Source organism: Prionailurus viverrinus, unplaced genomic scaffold (assembly GCF_022837055.1).
Source record: "Prionailurus viverrinus isolate Anna unplaced genomic scaffold, UM_Priviv_1.0 scaffold_42, whole genome shotgun sequence".
Classification (NCBI taxonomy): Eukaryota; Metazoa; Chordata; class Mammalia; order Carnivora; family Felidae; genus Prionailurus; species Prionailurus viverrinus.
The window spans coordinates 2497350-2515030 of NW_025927609.1; the positions used below are offsets into that span (position 1 = coordinate 2497350).

Consider the following 17681-nt stretch of genomic DNA (forward strand, 5'->3'; position numbering starts at 1 on the left):
GTGGGCAGAGAACCAAGCAGGAAGTCGTGACCCAAACTCAGGGCTGTCCGCGGCCGGTGCACCCGCAGACCTGGTCCGTGGGAAAGGCGCCCGCGCCCTCTTTGGGGGTGGGGCGCGGAGGGGGCTCTGAGCCACACACTGGGCTCCCCGACCCTCCGGGGCAGGCCCTGCGTCACTTTACAAGCTGAGCACACCCACGGGCACACGGAAACCGGCCACCCCCAGAGAATAAACCGACTGGGCCAGAAATAAAGTGCAGTGACTTTTAAGGCCGAGTCATAAAAGCACAACTCTGCCCGGCCCCCGGTCCTTACATAGCTGGCTCTGGGGGACCTGGCCGCCCTGCCAGGAGGACATGTGAGCGGCAGGCTCTGGACGCAGAGGCTGACTGTCCAGCTCCAGCCAGACCTTCGGATGCCCGCAGCCCCACGAGCAATCCCGACCCACCCAGCCCATTGTGTCTGAAGTGCCCGCCCTGAGAAGCATCTTACTGCCTCCTAGGGGTCACTGCAAACCCCCCTCTGAGCAAAAAGAAGCACAGACAGGCTCCGTGCCTGGCTCAGGGTCACAGCGAGAGAAGGAGCAGGACCCAATTCCAGAGGAGGCAGTCAGGCCGGGTCCACGCTCTTCCCACGGGCAGGGGCCCTTTGGTAAAGCAGTCTCAGACACACCGGCCGGGCCTGACCACACGCTTCTTCCTTGCCCTGGAGGCAATGGCTTTGGCCAGACCTGGCATTGCTGTCCGTCCTCCGGCACCGAGCCCGGCCCGTGGCAGGCTCTCCGCACCCCACCGCTCCAGCAGACCTGGCTCTGCCCGCACCCCCACCATCTCGGATTCGGGCCACGTGGGCCAGAATAACCAGGGTCCCCGGAAGCCAGCTCAGAGATCGGCACCTCAGCCGTCATGCTTTTTGAGGCAGATTCCTAGGTTCTGTGGCCGACCTGCTGTTTCCATCACTAGGGCGCGAGGTAGGAGAATCTGATGTTAAAGTCAACCTTATCGAGGTACAACTCACGACAGCTCACTGCTGTGCGGCGGGACGGCCTGGAAAGCCACTGCCGTCGTCGAGTCGGGGAGCCTCCCCTCGCCCCTGCCCCAGCGGCACCGTGAACCCGGCCTCCTTTCCCGCGGGCTCACGCGAGGAGACCCACACGGGACATGCCTGGTGGCTCAGTGTGCACCACAGCTCCTTCCACGGCGTGGGGGCCCCGCTCCGCCCCTGCACCTGCCGGCGGGCCTCGGGCTGTGAGCAGCGGGGGCCCCACTCCACCCCTGCCTGTTTCACAACAGCCCCCACAGCTGTGAAGGTAAGGAGCCAGTCCCGGGCCTGCCCCCGAGGCTCTGGTCTAAAAGTCCATCGGCAGAACCCCCCTGGAGAGCTGCACCCACCCCTTGGCCCCATCGCCAGCACCACACCCTCCTGTCTGGGTCCAGCTGGCCTCCCGGCCGGCGTCCCTGGGGCTAAGTGGGGGACCTGACAAGGGCTGATCCCCGGGGCTAAGTGGGGGACCTGGCAAGGGCTGATGGACGTGGCGTGGGGCTGGTAGTGGTCCTGGAACCTCGTTCCGATGACTGCCCTTCTTTGTGAGCCTCGGCCACCACCTGTCCTGCTGCAGCCACCCTAGGTGGGTCCTAGCTGCTGTGTGCCGGGCTCTCGGGCACCAGAAAGTGAGCCTGGCCCGGGGCTCTGCTGAGGCTGGCCGTCTTCCGGCATGTTCCCCTGCTGCTGGTCAGCCAGGCTGTCAGGATCTGGCCCGGATACCCGAGAAGTGGGGTCAAAATGCACGACTTCACCTGGGGGCCAGACTCCACCCTCAGGAACGTCACCCGCTGCGGTCAGGGGTCCTCCCTCCCACCCCGCGAGAGTACCCCGTGCCGACTGTTTGCTTGGACGCTGGCACCCCAGCCACAGGCCGCCGACACCGGCATCACAGGCCTTCGGGGACAGGCGGCAGGGGTCCCCTCCAGAAGGGTGGGGGTGGGGCGACGCCCCGTTCCCACTGGGCCCACGCGCTCCCAGCCTCTCCCCGGCCTCGGCCTCCCACTGGAGGGGCAGGAGCACGGCCGGGGGAGCCCTCGACTCAGGCCGCCAAGACCGCTGGCTTGTGCGCCCGACAAAACCGGCTTATCTTCTCACCGGACGAGTTTAAGTCAGTTTCTACGTTTTTAAACACGACTTTAAATTTGCGAGCGCTATGCACTCTGGCACACTGTGAAGTTCTACTTTCTAAATATGACTTTGTTCTTTTAGATGCAGCCAAGGGGGTCTAACGCCTCACTGCTCAACAGCCTCTGTCACTGTCCCCTCTCAAAACACGGGGCACCACCCTCCTCTGGGAGGCCAGGGAGCGTACTCCCTCCCGTCTTCCCCGCTGGGTTTGCATCTCCCGTGCCGCCTCACGCGACCTCGCTGTGACGAAATACATCATGAAGTCTCTCAACGGCCTCCCGACCCAACATTCTCGAACAAGTTTACATTTCTTACGCACAAGGCTTTAAGCCAAACAGTTCCTCCTGGATGGGTTACTTGAAGACACTTCATCCTGAACGCTTGGTCTGCGTCTCGTCTTGGCTACGGCCACAGCGCCACCGGGCGCCCCTGTGGCCACTGTTGGTGTCCGCTGGAAACTGAGGACCAGAAGGGCCCAAGTGGCTTCAAGGCCTGCAGCTCAGGACGACGGGGGAGGCCAGGGCCCGGGCCTCGGCCACAAAGCTGCTCCCGGATTTGCGTGGATATCCAACAAAGGAAGACGAGGAAAGGCCTGGAACTCGGCCCTTCACCCGTCCGTGACCGTGACCACGGGACACCTGGGTGAGCCCCCCGCGCCCGGGCCTCAGAAGAGGCCACCTGCTTCTCAGGAGCGGCCCCTGGGGCCTGTGGCAGGCGGCCGCCCCGGCCCGTGTACCTGGTACCCCCTCACTAATGCTCAGACGCCGTCACCGACAGAGCAAGGAAGCCTAGACCTAGATAATAGGTCTAGATCGTTCCGGAAGCCCGCATCTGCACAACTTGATCCTGACGGCGAGGTGGCTGCCTCCTGAGTTCGCACCCCTCCTCAAGGTGGGGGTGCGGGGTGCAGTCACCCCCTCAGGGCTGGAAGGCAAGGACAGACCGCCGGCCTGTCGGGAGGGCAGTAAGCCAGGCGACTGAGCTGAACGCGGCCTCACACGGAACTCAGGGGCCGCCGGCCACCACAGACGCCGACCCGGGGCGTCTGGGGACGCCAGCCAGCCTTCCCTCCGGTGTGGCAGGAAGGACTGGGAGCCCAAAGCAGACCCTCCTCCCAGCTCTAGCGCCCCGCCCCCGAAGAAGGGGGACCCCTGGTGGGTGGGACACCCTGTCCCTCCCGGTGCTTTCGCTGCTACAAGCCTGTGGTGCCCACGGCCGAGCTGTCTGTGGCTTAGGGCCACGAGGGGCAGGGAGGAAGCACCTCGCGGCACTGCGGCACCTCACCGCCATCACGTGAGGCCCCTGGCTGCTCTGAGAGCCCACTGGGGCACCTCCCGTTATGGGCGAACGGTGTCCCCCAAAAGACATGCTGGGGTCCTAACTGCCAGCACCTCAGAACGTGGCTGTATTTGGAGACGGGGTCTCTGAAGAGGTGATCGCGTTAAATGGGGTCACTGGGGTGGGCCGTAAAGCAACCTGCCTGGTGTCCTCGTAGGGAGAGATTCGGACACGGTCTCTCCGTGTCCGAGGAGGACCATGTGGGAAGACACACATGGCGGGGGTGACGCTGTCTACAAACAGATCCCTCCCCCACAGCCCTCACGGGGATCCAGTCCCGCCCACCCCTGGATCTCAGCCAGCCAGCCTCCAGAACTGCCCGCCGAAGCTGCCCGGCCCGGGGCGCTCTGTCCTGGCCGCCCTAGTGGAGTGACACCCCTCCCACAAATACTCCGGCCTGGTCCCCAGACCCCAGGCCCCTCCCACGTCCTGCCGGGAAGCCTGGCCCCGCCTCACCGCTCAAGGGCAGAGAGCTCCGTCCCCTGCACCTGCCTCAGGGCCCGTCCCCAGACGCCCAGGGCCCCTCTTTCCCGGCACTGGTCCCTGGGTCCCTCTTGTTCATGAACTAGCCAGTCAGGTGGTCTGACCTTCAGATATCCTCCCAGGCACCCCGTCCCCCGTCTTTGTGGAAACTCCCACGCTTCTGACAAAGCCTTTGCGTGGGAAAGAAACCGAGGCCGGCAGGGCACCACCGGGCCTCTCCATCCCACGGGCTCCGTGCAGGGAAGCACTGCATGGGGACCGACTGCACCTCACTTACACTCAGACTCGGTGCCAGTCCCTCCGCCCACGTGCCTCGCGTGCCTCCGCCCAGGGTGTCCCCAGCACACAGCGGGGATGCGGCACGGGACCCGAACCAATACCGTCGCCCTCCAACGGCACCGGGTGCCCCTTCGGCCGTGTCTCCTGCTCTGCTCTGGCTGCCTCTCCCGGTGACCTGCTGCCCGACCCCGGGGACCAGAGGAAGGTGCAGCCGTGGGACCACCCCTCTGGGACCGCTGGCCCTCCGAGCCGTGGCCTCAGCTGGCCCGAGTGTTCTCTGTGAGCCGACAGCGGCTGGCGATGGGAGAAGACATTCAACACGCCAGAGGGCAGCGTTTGTGATGTTCTAGATATGTGGTCTGCATTACAGACAGAAAGAGCCGCTGAGTTTCATGCGGATTTCAGTCAACTGAATTCAAAGCCCGCGATGAAGCAGAAAAGCAGAACCGTTACCTTCCCTCCTTCCCTCTGTCCCGTCCCACCCATGAAGGCCTATGCGTGAGGCACGCACAGTCTCCCGGAGGCACCACAGAAAGGCCTTGCCGGCTGGCCGCACAGAGGACACCCCAGGAGCAAGCCTGGGTGTTTGGTTTGCGCGCGGGCCGTTCTGTTGTTTCTGAGTCAGGAGACACCGAAGGACAAAACCCGTGAACAGGGGAGAGTCGAGAGTGAACACTGTCTCGAATATTCTCGAGCTACCCCGAGACACGTAGACGCAACGTTAACTGCCCAAAACGCAGCCCGGAGCCAGGAGTGAGGCTCGCGCTCCCCGGGCGGCCAGCCCGGGGCCTCACGGGAGCAAATCCACACCACTCACAGCGGGACCGTCTAGCCCTTGACTGGTCCCTGACCGGCTGCTCCTCCCTCCGGCTGTAAACGTGGCAGGGGCAAGAGGGACTGGGTGGCTTCCTGGCCCACGGCCCACCTGGTGTGAGCGGGGGCGGGAGGGGCGCTGGTGGCAGACATCCTTCTGACAATGACACGGAGGGGCAGGCGACGGCCGGCGGCCCGGGAGGCACCACCGCAGAGGGTGACCCTGCGCCCATCGATGACATCACGAATGAGAGCACAATGGCCACTGTTGTCCACGCTGACCTGACCACGACGCCGAGGGAAAGGCTGTATCCTATCATCATGTTACTGACAAGGCCAGGAAGCGGAGAGGGTATTTTTATGAGGCCAACTAAAATTGCAGATCAGACAAACACGATCCTATTTCTGAGTCTTTAAGGGACTACCTTTCGTTCGTGGGTAAATTCACTGGCAGGGACCACCTTATCCTTCTATGGGCCAAGAAGTAGGACACGTTTCTTTGCTAACAATCGTCTGTCGCCTCGTCAGATTCCCAGAGCCACCGAGAAACCGAAAAGTCTAGGAGGAGGAACAAAATCATCCCTATCTGCAAATGACAGGTCTGTATCCCGCAGACCCCAGAGAATCCACTGTGACCAAAGTGCCACTATAGACAACAGATGACAGAGTGCCGAATGCAGTTAACACAATGTACAGAGATGGGCATTCTCGGAACGTTCGGTAACTCGCTCTGACTGAAGTCATCAGAAGGGACCAAGACAGCAGAGAAGTTTAGTCATTTCTCCCCAACAGCCCCAGGACACTGGCCTCAGGTGGTCATCCGAGACCATAGAGCAACCCAGAAGCCACGCACGGAAGATGGGGAGCTCCCGGCCGCTGGCGGCTCTGCCCCCACCCCCCGATCATCTGGGGCCCCGGCCGCTGGCGGCTCCCGGGTCGCTTCACTGTCTTTCTAGCAGCAGAAACAGAAAAACTGCACGTCCAGGACCAGGGGTTTCTCCTAAAGCAAGTGGGGAGCGGGCTCACAGTCCAAGCACTTAAGGCAGGAAGATAGGCCCGGGGACCGCCGTCCAGTGGGCACGCCTGCACGCGGACACGCAGATGCGGGAGGCACACGGAAGACAAGACCCCGCGTGTGTCTGCAACGAAACGATCTGACGGCAGAGCCCGCACAAGGACACGGCAGAACATCCTGAAAGACAATAAGCAGGCCTAACAAAGGGAACAACACTGCCCTCCCTGTGCCCCGCCCCTGGCAAGGCAGGCGTCAGGACGTGGGGTCCCCTCTCCGGCGCTGGGGCCCCGCTGGCTTCAGGGCTCTGCACACGGAGAACACGCGGTCCTTCGACCCCAGCTCGGCCCTCAGGGCCTTGCCGCCTCCCCCGTGCCCCGCGCCACCGGGCGGGGGTCCCGGGGCGGCCTGTGGGGGGCGGGCCCCGCGGAGCACGGTGGACCCACAGCCCCAGGCGGGTGCCAGCCCACTGCAGCCACACTGACGCCCCTTCCTGCTGGGCCCGGCCCGGGCTGCTGACCCGCAGAAGCCGGTGGTGGCCACAAGTGCCACACTGTGAGGGCGTGGGTTAGATGGTGATACGCGATTGACACGCAAACCGTTCTAAGTTACAGATGCACTTGAATCCTAATTAAAACACCAACCGGTCCCTCAGCTTCACCGGGAACTAGACGGGCGGGTGCTACAGCTCGTGTGGAGAACCAAACAAGAAAGAGAAGCCGAGAAGACCACGCACGGGACCAGGGAACGGCCCACAAGATGTCACAACTACGACAAAGCCTCGAGCGAGCCCCGGCCCGCGCGGACAGACAAGCAGACCAGTGAGCTGGACCGGAGCTGACGGCCCGCGGGCCCTCGCGCCCGAGCAGGTGCACCCCTGCTGGACACGCCGAGTGGGGCTACTGGCTTAGCAAACACCACGCCTCACACACGTGTCGACTTCCTGCTGTATTTGTATTGAGGCACGTGTGTATTTCTACTGTGTTTCAAATTTCTTATTTTTTTACATTGATTTATTTTTGATAGGCAGAGACAGAGCGCAAGTGGGGGAGGGGCAGAGAGAGAAGGAGACACAGAATCCGAAGCAGGCTCCAGGCTCTGAGCTGTCCGCACAGAGCCCGACGTGGGGCTCGAAGCCACGAACCGCGAGATCACGACCTGAGCCGAAGTCGGACGCTCAACCGACTGAGCCACCCAGGCCCCCCTCTACTGTGTTTAATACGTTACAATAAATAGAATACAAAATTAACTTAAAACCATTACGGGAATCAGGAGGCTCTTTTAGCATCACATATCTCCTCAACCAGTGGGTGAAAAGAGGCGATTAAACAACAGGCCAACCTCCCCTCCGGGCCCACGAGTCCCATGCAGCCACCGTGGGCTCCCTCCCGCCACGCCGCTCCTGGTGAGAATCGAATCCCAAGATGGGATCTAAGCCCCCAGATATAAGCCATAAAGGAACCCCATCCCCTCTTGGAGTGACTGGTGTGGGCTGTGAGGCCCAGTTCCAGGCAGGGGGACACGGGGGGGACAGGGGAGACGTCCATAGGTCCTTGCAAGAAGGCTTCTGTTTTAGGACAGGAGACAAATCCCTCTGGGATGCCCTCTGCCCGTCTGCCCCGAGTGAGGAAGGGTGGCTCGAGGTCAGCATGAAGCAACACATATGAGGCCTAAAGGCCCAGAGTGTGGAAGACGCGGGTCCTCCGAGGCCGAGGCCTCGCAGGCAGAGAGGACGAGTCGCACGCATTTAAGCCACCGTTTCTGGGACGCCAGCACGCGGGTCTGGGTGTCATACCCAGGCGCTCCATCAAAGCCTGCTGAATGCATGATGCGTGTTTACCGCACGTGCACCGTGACAAGCGTCACCCAGTCCCCAGGAGCATCCAGGCCGGAACCCTCGGGTCAAGAGCGGCAGAGCGCCACAGATGTCCCCCAGAACCTCATGCTTCGGCACACTCCGAAACGTGGCCACTTTACAAATTTCACAGAATTTCGACCCTGGGACCAAGAGAAGTCAACTTGGACTCCGCGATCCTCCGACTCTTCCGTGGGCCCTGCCCTTCCCCGCGCAGCTCTGGCTGGAACGAAGTACGTTGTCAGTAAGGATGTGCCGACTCCAGGGTTTTCCCCTTCTCACCGCTCCCCAATCCCTGCTGGCCCCTTTGTAAGTAGCTCCTGTAGTAAAGCCTCCTCCCTCTGAATGCCATTTCCTCTCCATCAGGACCAGAGAGACACAAAGAATGAAGACAGAAATCATGGCAGTCCTGAGATCGACCAGCTTTCAGAAAATGGAACTTCTGCTGATCCTTTGTGAAAAGATTACTTGAGGGTGTAGTCCAGCGAAACAGGAAGGAAGGAGAAAGACATGGGATTTACGACAAAGAACTCACCCCATTACGCAATGGAAGGAAATGCCGGGATAAACACCCGTAGGTGGCCCGGAAAGAAACTGCTCCAAACTAGAACCCGAGATCTTTCAAGAACAAAGAGTTTGTTCCACAAAGAATACAATGAAGGAGCTAGAAGATTTTGGTATTGAAGGAGAAATAGGTTTCTTTTCTTAAAAATAAAAACGAAGCAATTAACATTTTCAAGTAAAAAAAAAAAAAAAAAACCCTGCCAGGAAACTGTGGTGCAGACAGAGATCGCACTAACACGGGGCGTGGGTTTCTACGGTTGGCTTCACGAGCGACTTCCTCCTCCAAGCAGCACAGACTTAATGACAGGATTCTCGTGCCTTCTCTGTGGCTTCGGCAGGAGCTAATTCATTAAAAGTTTTATTGTGAATGCTGTTTCTGGACTTTCAATATTTGAAATCGACCTACAAAAGAAGCGTGGAGAACTCCATTATAACGACCGCAGATACGAATGTCGTGAACCCAAGTTGTTTTACACAGAGCAGGTCAGGAGGGCTTTGTTCCAGTTGATTCAACACAAAGTGAAAGTTCAAGTATACTGAAGTATTAGGGGAAGAGCAAAATAACTAAAAATAATACTAACCCAGCAAACTCGGGGGCGGTGAGGAGTGACAGGTGTCTGTCACACTCGCAGAGAAGCAAAAGTCCAGAGCACGCGGTGGATGGACACTTGGTGAATATCGGCGAGAGAACTGGGTGGGTTAGTAAGTCACGGAACGGAGCATCAGCAAACGGTCGGGAGTCAGCGGCCGGACGGCTTTGGAGCCACGACCCTGAGAACCAGAGTGAGGAAGGGACGGGTGGGAGCTCACTTTCCTTTAAACCGGGCAGGCTGCCAACTCAGAGAAATGCAAATATAAAGCGATTTAAGGTCTGGGTTAATGCTGATCGCGAAATGGCACCTTTAAAGGTGAAAAGAGTCGTCGTGTAACTCGGTCAAGGGAAAATGACCTGCAGGTCTCAGCTCAGCGGACACGTTGGAGGGGCCCCCACGCCCACCGTGGGTTTCTCCACCGAGGAACGGGGGCAGGTGTGCACTGGGCCCAGGGCTCGGCCAACGGTTCTTGTCCCATGTCTGCGGCCTCAGCGCGTGACGTGATCGTTCTGAATTTCGGTTTCTGATTTGAAAGTGAGGGTAAGAGGACCTTTACCACCAGAACCACGGGCTGGCTCCAAGGATGAAATAAGGGCAGGTAGGAGTGTCCCTGAAAACTCGTCAGGGTTTCATAAACACACCGGGTTCTGAAAGAGCCTTCGTGAAAGTGCCACTTTCCGTACCAGTGACAGATATTTAAATCATCGCGAGCATTGGTAAAACTCCGTAACTGAGACACTGACGCCAGGAACCGACCCGCTACGAGAGGGCCTCACGGTCACATTCGTTGGGGAAACTGCACGGCGCACCCCACGCTGAGGAGGCCTGATGCACACCCAGGAGAGCCACGCCGGAGCCGCGGTCTGACCCGACGCTTTGTCAGTGAGGCTCTGAAGCTTCTGTGATTCGGACCCGCTTTCCCTCAGGCAGCCGACATCAGTGTGATTTTAATTCTTTCTAAATTCGTTCTTTTTTAAGTTTATTTATTTTGAGAGCAACAAAGACAGTGTGAGTGGGGAAGGGCAGAGAGAGAGGGGGAGAGACAGAGAGAGAGAGAAAGAGAGAGAGAGAGAGAGAGAGAGAGAGAATCCCAAGCAGGCTCCACACTGTCAGGGCAGAGCCCCACGCGGGGCCCAAACCCACAAACTGGGACATGACCTGAGCCGAAATCAAGAATCAGACGCTTAACGGACTGAGCCACCCAGGTGCCCCTAATTCTTTTTTTTTAAGGTTTATTTATTTATTTTGAGAGGGGGGGCGGGAGGAAAGAGAGAGAAAGAAAGAGAGAGAGAAAGAGAGAGAGAGGGAGAGAGAAAATCCCAAGCAAGCTCCAAGCTGTCATCGAGTCAGAGCTCGATGTGGGGCTCGATCTCATGAACCGTGAGATCATGACCTGAGCTGAGATCAAGAGTCGTATGCTCAACTGACTGACCACCCGGGCACCCCGAGATTTTGATTCTTTACACACACACACACACACACACACACCTTGAAGGCCATGGTAGACATCTCTATCGGACATGGTTGTAAGTCACTAACTTTTAAAAGTAGCTACTGTTGTAACTTCAAGTAAGGGCTTTGGTGCCAGTTTGTCTTTCCAGAAAGAGCCCAGAGAACCCGGAGCCATACTTCGGCTGTGATGACGACGGGGAAACTTATCAACAAAGCAGCGTGGGGGAACCGCTGACCGGGGCGCTGCCTACGCCGACGACGAGCTGGCAGGGACGGGACCCGCGGGGGTGTGCGGGCAGCGCTGGAAGTGAGGGCGCCCCAGGCCTCCCCTAAACGTCTCTGTCCCTCGTAAAGATGTAAAACATCCTTCCCCTGTGCAGCTGGTTCTTCGCGGCAGGAATCTGCGCTCCTTAAAATGAGGAAGATCCCTAAACCAACATACGAAATGCCACTTAGGCCAGTGAACTTGTTAAATATTTGAGATACAGAGGGAGGGCGGCCCAGCTCTTCCTAAGGTCTCCTCAGAGGGCACGAGGTCAGCCACGGCCCCCAGGTCGCGCCGGGTGACGGGCGGGGAGGCGGGGCTCCGGCCCTGATGTCATTCAACAACTTAAAGAAGCACAGACGAGGTGCGTGTGCGTTGCACGGTGAGCGTGACGTCTGAAAGGGGGTACGTGCCGGCGACGTTGCCGAAGAGAAGTAACGGTGGGCGACCGGAGGCGGTGAGTGTGCGCTTGGGGGAGCCCACGCCTCCCTGTGTCTGTCTCACAGGTGGGTCCTGGGGGTCTTACACCCAGAAGCGAAGCCAGGCTTTCTCAGAGAAGCACGGTCGCCTCCCTGGCTGCTGTGCCCCGACGTCACTCTGCTGACAGACCTGCAGGGGGGAGGACGGGGGACGCTTCCGAAAGCGGCGCTCCGGCACGGGGCCGGGGCCACGCTCTGGCCGCGTCCGGCCCTCTTGCTAGCGATGGGCTCACCTCCGGGCACGTGGAGAAGCCCACCATGGAGACAGCTGTCGCCGGCAAGAGGGCAGCGGACGAGAAGGTGTCTCTCCTGGATGCCGTGACGTCTGCAGAGGACAGCCGGGCCACACGGCAGAGCCTCGGAAGGAAGTGGGTCTCTGATGGCATCTTGGAGCCCAGAGTTCTACTCCCTGACCGTGAGCTTCTCCTGGAAGTGCTCGCAAATTCGCATGGCCGGAGGCATCTTGACCAGAACAGAGCACTCCTCTCCAGCACCTTCCGGGGAGGGGCTCCCCCTCGGTGCCGGTCACAGCGCCCCAGAAGCCCAGGCTGGCTGAGCGCACGCCAGTCTGGGCGGGACTCCGGGCCCGGGGAGACTGGCGGCCGAAAAGGCAGCACCTAAGTCCAGCACAAACTGGGGAGGAGACCGTTCTGTAGACCCAGGGCAAGAAAACCTCCATGTTTTCTCCCAGTTCTGAGCGTGGGGGACAAGGACGGGGACGGGGGCGGGGGGACGGGGGCACAGCTGGGGCTGCTCGGCTCTGCCAGCCAGATCACAAGAAGCTGCAAAAACATTCTTCCGTCTGGGTTTCTGTCCACGTGTGGATGGAGCGACGACTGGGCGGCTGGGGCAAGTGTCAGGACCGAGGGGACCCGGGGAGCCCGTGCCCTCGCCAGCACACCGCAGCTGGCCAGCCTTCAGAGCCACACGAGCTGCCTCTCCTCTCCTGGCCTCCGCACGCCATCGATTACCAGGACACGGGTGGGGGGGAGGGGGGCACCTTTGCTGCGACACGCCCCTGGGCTGGTGGACCCCTCCCCTGGCCAAGAGCATCTGGAAGTTTATCATGAAAGTAAGTGATCTCTCGTCCCCTGGGGGCCCCAGCGAGGTCTGGGGAACCACCTGGCCAAGACCCGGAACTCCTTCAATAGGGGACAAAAGTCCCTCCTTCCCTCACCTGGGCCAATTCTTCCCCCGACTCACGCCTGTTACCTTTCTGTGGTCCCGTGTAACTCTTTGTAAATTCTATCAATCGTTTTCACGTAAATGCAAATAACTCCCGGGCAAAAATTCATTCTGCACAGTAAGTGATACAGAGTTGCAGAGGAAGGGGCTCCCAGCTCCCAGCTCCCAGCGGGCAAGAAAGGGCCTTCGCGTCCTGGACGGCAGGGCAGGGGCCGCGCAGGCACAGAGCCCCCGAACACACCGTGTGCAGCGCCCTCCGCATCGTCAGAACAGAAGTGATAATCGGATCAACAGAAGGGAAAGCCTCGGGCAAACAGAATTCCCAGCCAGACCGTGTGCTGAAGAAAACAAAACTAATCTGGGTCAGAACCTTTACAAGAGCCAACGTCTCAATGTCTCTTCACCGGAAATTACCCCATTTTCTGGCCCTAAAAAACGAAGTCAGCCACAGACCTGGGGTTTCGGGTCTCCCCACGGCCACCTTGACCACATCCAGCACCGGGCGGGGGCCGGCTCCACCCGATGGCTCCCATCCCTGTGCCCCGGCTACAGACGGTCACGTGCAGACAGGGCACACGGTTTCCCATTCTACAGATGGAAACAGGTGGCCTGGAGCACACGCGCCCCATTCACCATCGCGGCCTGGGGTGGGGTCGGGCTGGACCCGAGTCTCGGGAACCCCAGGCCGGGGGGTCAGCACCACCTCTCGGACTCCCCACCTCCCAGCAAGAACCAGTACGCGCGCGGGTCACGACAGCGAGAAACGGCTGCGAGTGACTCACCGCAAAGCAGCTCAGCCTGCCTGGGTACAGCGGGGTGGCCTCTCCGTGATGGAAACTACCACTTTCTACTTCATCGACGGACCACCCCGCGAGCCCCCCGCGCCCACCGCGGGGTAAGAGGTCGGGGAGCACCAGGAAGCTGACGGAGCTGCTCCTGGCGCCAGGCGCCCGGCCCCAGAACCTCCTCCAGGAACGTCCCAGAACGTCCCAGAGACACGTTCGCGGTGGGGCGAGGTGGGATCTCCCTGGGCCGAGCCCCGACACAACCGGCAGGACTGACACTGACTTCCCTGCCGACCACGAGGGCCCCTTCCCAAGCGGGAAGTTTGTGGCACACGGAGAACAGGAGGGGAAGCGGAAGAAAAGCGAGGCCCGGGGCCCCTGCGCAGGGACGGCCCAGAGCCCGCCAGGCCGTACTCACCAGTAGAAGTAATAGGCCAGGGCCACGGCGACCAGGGCCGTGCACACGCCCGAGAAAAGGCAGGCTGAGTAGCTGGACAGCATCTTCGGACCCCTGGAAGCCTGTGCCCGTGAAAGTCCGACAGCAGGAGACCAGCGGCCTGAGCAGCGTCAGCCCCTGGCCGGCGGATAAGGAAGAGGGATTACGTCCAGACTATGGCGCCCGTGTCCGACGGGCCGGGGCCACCAGGACCATCTGCTCAGCCCCAAGGGGAACACACACTTCCAGGCGCCGCCTTCCCCCCGCCCCAGGCCCCTGCAGGCCTCACAGAGCAGCCCAGACGAAAACAGGACTCCCTAAATGCCAGCCTCCCCCCACCTGCTGCAGGGGCCCACGGGGCCACTAATCCAATAAGCAGCTTTGCCGGGAGCCACCAGGAGCTGCTGGTGTCACGGGGCTGGGCCGGGACGCAGGTCAGCGGCCCACAAGCACACACCATCTCTCCCCCACCTCTCCGAAGCCACAATGGCACGACCCCAACACAGCGCGGCCTGGGGCGGGGCCGTGGGGTCAGCTAGTGACGGGGAGCCCGTGCTTGGGCCACCAGGTGATGGACAGACGTCCTGTACTCGGGGCCGGGTCCCAGCCCACAGCTTCCGACAGACGAGGGTTCCTGGGGGGAAAGCCACACGTCTTACTCTTGGGGAGTCTGTGCTGGAGGAACTGAGGGAAGGTGGGGGTGTGTGCGCGCCTCTCCCCCGTCTCCCTGAGACTTGGGATCTGTGACGGGGCTGAGGCGAGCTCAGGTGGCCCAAGGACAGAAGCGTCACCCCACAAAACCCGCTCCAGGTGAAGAAGGCCTCAGCAGACACCTGAGAAACCGGGGTGGGGGTGGGGTGGGGGGTATTTGATCATGAGGGCGTCTTGAGGATTCTTCTGGCCGGGGAACCTTCCTCGGGGCTAGGGCGCGGTCCCAGGGGGAAGTGAAGTCACCACTGTCACTCTCCGACACGGGAGACTGGGCCAGCGCTCCCACCCTGCACCTCCCCCGCCCCCCCACCCCCACCCCGGGCACCACAGTGAGTCTGCAGCACAGGAACTCCTGTGGGACCCTGAGGCGGCAGGTTCTGGGGCTTCTGGACGGGTCACTGCAAGGCTCCTTCTAGAAGCATCTGTCATCTAGCTTCTGGCCTGACACGTCTCAGGAGAGAAGGCGGGTCACTACCCTGCACTCTGTCCACTGGAAGGGGCTTCAGAGGATTGTCCTGAGCACCGTCTTGCTGGCTAAGGCTTTTCCAAGTCCTTAATCCCGGGTGCTGGCGGCCTTGGCGGACTGGCTCTAACGTAGCCGTGCCCGTCCTCCCGGGACGGCGGGGCCCTGGAGGTGCGGCTCCCTGCCAGGCGCCCGGACCGCCGCCTCTCCAATGGGTCACGAAAAGAATGCCCTCCTCTCCCAGAGTGCCGTTCAGGACGTGCGTCCGCAGAACCAGCCCGTGGGGGACCTCGGTGTGTGACGCGTGAGGACACGGGCCTGGGGGGCCGTGAGGCCCACCCCCCAGCCAAGGTCTCCGTGCAGGGCGGCAGGTGGCCCTGACTCGTCCCGTGAGGACCTTGTGAGGCCGGACGGGCCCTGCCCTCCTTGGGAAAGGCTTCCGTTGGGCGCTCCGGCCTGACCTCCGGGGCGTGGCCGCGATGACTCGTCTTGAGTGGAAAGTGGGTCACAGACCCCTCCCGGCTGCCCCCGCAGCCCCCCAGACACACCTCCCAAACTCCAGCCCCTGAGACCGGGGGCCGCGCCGTCCAGGCCCGGGAGCTGCCCCCCAGCCCCCCTCCCCGCACCCTCTCCCCACCCTCACCCCCGCCACCGCCCTCCCTCGAGGCTCTCGTTCTCCACACCTCCTTGTTAGGTTGAGGAGAACAAAGCTAATTTGAACGTATTGCACAAGAGAGCGTCACGGGGACGTAGTCTCCGGATTATTTCCCTGCGCCTGAACATTAGTGATTTCCGCCAAAAGGGTGAAAGAGCGTGTGTTGGCAGGAGTTCTTGGCGCTGAGAGCAGCCACGGGAAAAGTATCCTTTAAAACTCTGTAACACTTCCTCAGAGGAAACAGTTTCCCCCCCGTGCAGTCAGTCGGCACACTCCAGCCTCCCTGCTTGACTGGTGGTGACCACACCCTTGGGACGGGGCCACGCGCAACAGCAAGCACATTGTGATTGTTATCGTGTGGTCCCAGAGCAGGTTCTCTGCTACCCCCGCTGACCCTGGGGCCATCAGGGGCCCAGTGAGGAGGGGGCCGGACAGCCGGAGGGGCCCCGTGGAGCCCCCGGCGACAGCCAGACGCTCCTCCGTCCGGTACCTGCTGGGCTCCGGCAAACGAGCAGCCCGCCGACCGCAGCCCAGACAGAAAGGAGATCAGAGAGCCGACCGCCGGAAAGTTCGCCAAGCGCAGCCACAGGGCGGGCAAGTGGCGGGCAAGCCGGGGCGCACCGAGGGCAGTGCCTCCCTCCATCCTCCGGGACGGACCCACGATCCCCCCGTCCCTGCAGGGGAGGGGCGGGGGGGGGGGTTGCGGCACAGCCAGCCCTGGGCTCCCCGCTCCCCGTCAGCCTCCCCGTCCTGTTCTCTGTGCTCACCGCCAGCAGAGCTCTGGCCGTCCCCAGCCCACCCTGACCCCACACAGAAACCGGGAGCCCCTGCCACCAGCTCCTGCAGTCCTGGCCCTCAGGGGGGACCCCACGTGGAACCTGCCGGAATCGGGTGCTTGCTAACAGTGTCGTGCGAGAGAGGCCACACGGGCCACGCCCAGACACGCTGCTGAGGGGCCACGGGGGGTCCTGCCCACGTGCATGAAGCTACACCCACATACACGCCGAGGCCACGCCAAGCGACAGATGCTACCGCAGACCAACCATGCGGCGATCCCGGCGGCTCTGCCCTCGGCACGACTGCAGCTCTGAGTCCCTCTGCCCCAAATCACCAAAGAGCTGGCAGCCTGGGGTCCGAAACACGGCCCTCTGAGCGCCCCGCTGCCCCCAGCGTGGCCAGTTCCACCCCAGGCCCCCAGGAGTGAATCCGGCCGCTCCCAGGGGCGGGACGGCACATCCTGGCGCTTGTCCTGATGTGTCCACGCCTCGACGCGAGCTAAGTCACGGCTGATCACTATTTCCCACGCGTCACCAAAGACACTGGTGATCCTCAGGCCGTGCTGCCTCCACACCCAGTAGAGCAGCCACAACATGCAGCTTCCGGAAGGAAAGATGCTGGGGACCAAGCACTGTGCTGCGGGCCCTGCCTCACAGACACGCTGGCCCCGGCAGTGAGACCACCCCCCCCCCCCATACACCGTCGTCCGCGTGTTAGGTTAACGAGGTGCTCGGGGAATGCACCACCTCACCGGCCTGTCTTCCAGACCTCGCTCGGCCTCAGACCCGGGAAGAAGCCTCTGGATGCCAGTTACACAGCACTCTAGAGCAACAGGGAGAGAAGCTGCCGGAGGCCCTCACTTAAGACTCCCCACAAGGCCTCACCGGGCCCCCTCCTGCTGGCAGAGTCGCGACCCCGACCTCGTTCTCATGCCCGGGGCGTCGTCCTTCCCGCTGACCGCTTGGGCACGGGCTCCCGCCACTTTCCACAGCCCTTCTTCGGAAAGGCTCCGAGTTCCTTGAGCTTTCTCTGTTGGTCCCGGCACGACGCAGGAGGAGGCCACGCTGTGGCCCCAGCACCAGCCAGCCAAGTGCCCTCCAGTCCCTCGCAGGACACGACTGACGGATGCCAGCTGCTCCACAGGGACCTGGCCGCGGGCGCCTGGGGGAGGCCGGCGGTGCCGTGTTCAACCTGGTCTGCCTCCCGCAGCTTTAAATACACGAACAAGTCGGTGTGGGGGGGGGGGGGGAGCAAACATCAAGGCCCACTCGTGACAAGCCTCTTTGCTTCGACTCACCCTGGGGTCAAGGAGCCGGCAGTGGCGCTTCCAGGAGTGAGGCTGGTGCTCCCCGGGAGGCTGACAGT

At 61.6% G+C, this 17681-nt stretch overlaps 1 protein-coding gene across 4 annotated transcripts in view; it reads right to left on the reverse strand.

The window, feature by feature from the left end:
* Positions 1-17681, reverse strand: part of AGPAT3 (1-acylglycerol-3-phosphate O-acyltransferase 3) — an 81226-nt gene that overhangs the window by 21598 nt on the left and 41947 nt on the right. The window contains exon 1 of one of the 4 annotated variants that reach the window (XM_047846952.1): positions 5089-5294. The exons of the other annotated variants lie outside the window; for them this stretch is intronic. The gene's annotated coding sequence lies outside the window, so the exon portion shown is untranslated. Of the gene's footprint in view, positions 1-5088; positions 5295-17681 lie in introns of those variants that run through there. 4 annotated transcript variants of the gene reach the window in all.